The sequence below is a fragment of the Microtus ochrogaster genome, linkage group LG5, assembly GCF_000317375.1.
Source record: "Microtus ochrogaster isolate Prairie Vole_2 linkage group LG5, MicOch1.0, whole genome shotgun sequence".
Taxonomy (NCBI): Eukaryota; Metazoa; Chordata; class Mammalia; order Rodentia; family Cricetidae; genus Microtus; species Microtus ochrogaster.
Window position 1 is genome coordinate 14,014,778 of NC_022031.1, and position 3,338 is coordinate 14,018,115.

At 46.6% G+C, this 3,338-nt stretch overlaps 1 protein-coding gene across 1 annotated transcript in view; it reads left to right on the plus strand.

Moving 5' to 3' along the window:
* The window catches only part of Lactb2 (lactamase beta 2), a 41,250-nt gene that overhangs the window by 31,264 nt on the left and 6,648 nt on the right, over positions 1 to 3,338 (plus strand). The gene's annotated exons all lie outside the window — the stretch shown is intronic.

Sequence of the window (3,338 nt, forward strand, 5' to 3'; positions counted from 1 at the left end):
TGTGTACACGTATGTGCGTACATGGCACACATGTGGAGGTCAGAGGACAACTTTCAGGATTTGTTCCCCCCTTCCACCATGTGGCTCCTAGGTGTCAAGCTCTGGTCAGCAGACTCAGAGGCAAGGGCTTTTGCCCACTGAGCCATCTGACTGGCGCCTCTCCGATTTCTTAGTGTGGAGCTTGCATGGCTGCTGTGTGGCTTCTCATGAGATGCAGATTAATTTAGTTTGCACTCGAAATGGGAAGTTTTTAAAGGATAACTTCACTGAGTGTATAATAGGCTCGGTTGACAGTTTCTTAGTCTCGGGGCTTGAAACGCGTCAGTCTGTGCTTCCCAGGCCTTAGGGTTTCTGCTGACATGTCTGCTTTTATTCTGAAAGGTTTTCCTTTGTAACTTGACATGCCCTGTGCAGCTTCAGCATTCTTTAATTGTTCTGTACTCTGGGCATTCTCACTACACTGTGACAGAAAGGCTGCTTTCTGGTCATGTTTGTTGAGGGATTCTAAATGCCTCCTGAATTTGAATGATCATTTCTTCCCCTCCTTTTAAGGATTAATCTGCTATAACAGTACTGAATACGTTTTCTGAGTCTCTTGTCAGTAACTTAGTTTCTTTTTCAACCCTACACATTTCATAGGCGTGGTCTCTCCATCTGTTCCAGAGGTCCTGAATGTTGTGGCCATGGTTGCTGTTGTTTCTTTTTGAGTCTTATTGATATTTGAACGTAATAATGTGTTAATGTTGTCAATTCTTGGTGCTCTTTCTTCTCACTAGTACTGGGTATTCCTTCACATTAGCGCCTCCTTCTTGTGTCCAGGAGTCACTGCAGCCCCAGCTTTTATGGCCTTTGAAGCTAGGCAGGCTCTCACCTGCTCCAGAGGTCCACCAGTTTTTGCACCCAGAGGTGGCAAATTTCTAAGCCAAGGTGGTATCCACACATGTGTCAGTTTCTCAGTGGACGTGAAAAACTGAAGAAACTCAGTAGTCTGACCGCTAGCCTCAGCCCCTCCAGGCACTGCCAAGCACTGAAGCACCCGCAGGAGGAAGGCCAGCAGGAAGGCTACTGCTCTCCCATCCCTGGCCTCAGAGCTCTCAGTCCCGCACTGACAGACGGAAAGGCAGCTCCCAAGGCCAAGCAGGCAGCTCTCCATCAGCAGTACGGTACGTTCCTGAGCACACAGAGCAGGGCCACCAGTCACAGTCCCGCAGCCCACACTGTTCCTGCTTCCTGGGCTTCTCGGCAAATTCCCATTTAGCCCTCCTCTGTCTGCATCACCGCTCCTGCAGCCTCTTCCATGCAGACAGTGGCAGCCTGCCTCCCATCTCCCTCCCTTGTGATCACTCTTTGATCCCAGGTCCCAGCATAGCTCCGTCTCAAATAAGCCCGCAGTGGGCCATAGCTCTCCAACGTGTGGGAACAAAGTAATAGGTTGCTGCTTCGCAGTTGGTCTGCTACACAGGAGTCTCTGTCACACTGAATCCCCCACTGGATTTAAAGCCTTCAGGAACCGCGGGTTTCTCCAACAGCCGGACAGTCTGTTGACATCAGGCCTCCTCCTCCCTTCCCTTGGGATTGCAGTTCAGCTTCTCTGCTGAGGAGCTGGGGGTGGAGCTGAAGATGGCTTCCACACCTTTGTGTTTTTCCTGCCTCTTCAATGTCCCTGTGCCTCTCTCCTGGTTCCCAGTGCTCTTCCCTTCCTCCCCCTCAGCTTAGTGGGCTCCTCGTCACCCTGACCCCTGTCCATGAAGTTAAACAGAGGAAGCTCCCAGACACCATCTCACCTGAGAAGCCCTACCCTACTTCTTTAAATTGCACGCTTGGTTCTTTCCTGGCCGAGAGCATGTCCATTTTCTGTCAGTTTTCTTCAGCTCCACACAGCTAAACCGCTGAAACAAAACAAGCTTACAAGGGAATAGGAAAATGCTTCAGTCCCTGTTGCTTTTATTAGCCAATTTCTCTCATCAACCACAGATTAGCTGCGAAATTTTGGGTGACACTTGCCCTCTGTACTTTAACTCACGATGTTGACATGACAGGTTTCCATAGCAACTATAAAATGGTACATTTCCACTCTCCAGAAGAAGAGCCCTGTTATATGTCAGATAGCACTGCACTGCTTGCAATATGAATGTTCTCTCCATCGTAGATGCTCAGAAAAGCCCAGCAAGAGTCCCAGAGGGAAAGGGAGATTGGTTCATTTTCTAACTCGCTCCTAACAACAGCCATGGAAAGAGCTGTCAGGACACTTGCATTTTCTCTTGAGTTCTGGGTGCCTAGGAAATAGTAAATGTACCATGTAGCTGGGCATGTGCGTTATTATGGCATGAGAGGAGTAGGCACCGCAGCTGCATGAAAGGCAGAAGGAGTGGCTGCTCAAGGCATTCCCTAGCCAGGCCAATGAGAGGCTGCCTGCAAAGGTTCTCAGAGTGTTTGGATCCAGTGAACCTCATGTATTAGTAGAAAAGTTGTTCTTATGTAAACTATACTCAATCAGCATAGCTAGCATACAGTTAAGACTGCTTCCCTGTAGGAATGATGGGGGTGGGGGTGGGGGGCTTTTATAGCTATGTAGGTGATGTTTGTGCACAGACAAAGAAACAGGCTCAAAGAGAAGGCTTCCTCCTGGGCTAAGAAGGAAACAGCCTGTACAAACCCAAGTCCAGTGCTCTTTGTGTGGTTCTCTGTTAGCCTGTTTGGCTTGTTTGGTTTTGGGGTTTTTTGTTTTGTTCTCGGAGATTTGAAATATCCCTATTGTGGACTTCTGTACCATACTGGACTGTTTAAAGCTCAGGCGAATTTCAGTGTAACTGTATCTGGGTTGTTACAGGTTCTGAACTTGTAACATTTGCTCTATTTTTGTTCTATCCTGGGTCTTGGACACTTTTGTATTCTCCCTTTTCAGTCTTTTGTTCATAAGCTTACTACAGTGGTTAAGACAGCACCCATAGTGCTCAAAAACTGCCTAGTAGGAATCTCAGCTCCTCTTCTTCTTAGCTCTACAGCTGCAGGCAGGTTCTGTACCTTCCTGTGGATAGTAATAATACCTACCTCATGGATCCTTGAAAGTACACAGTACTTCAAGTATGTGGGATAATACTGTGTACCCAGTAAACACTACGTATCACCTACCATTATTGTGATTACTGTATAATGCATATACTATTGCTAAAATAGATCGTATATTTTAAGGTCCATAATAACATTATATATTTTTATTTGACATAATTCCCTAAAGGTTTTTGGGATTATGCACATTTTTTATAGTTGCCATCAAAGCTCTAGTTTTCCCCAAGCAGTCTATAATGTAGCGCTTTTTATTAGCATATATTAGTTAT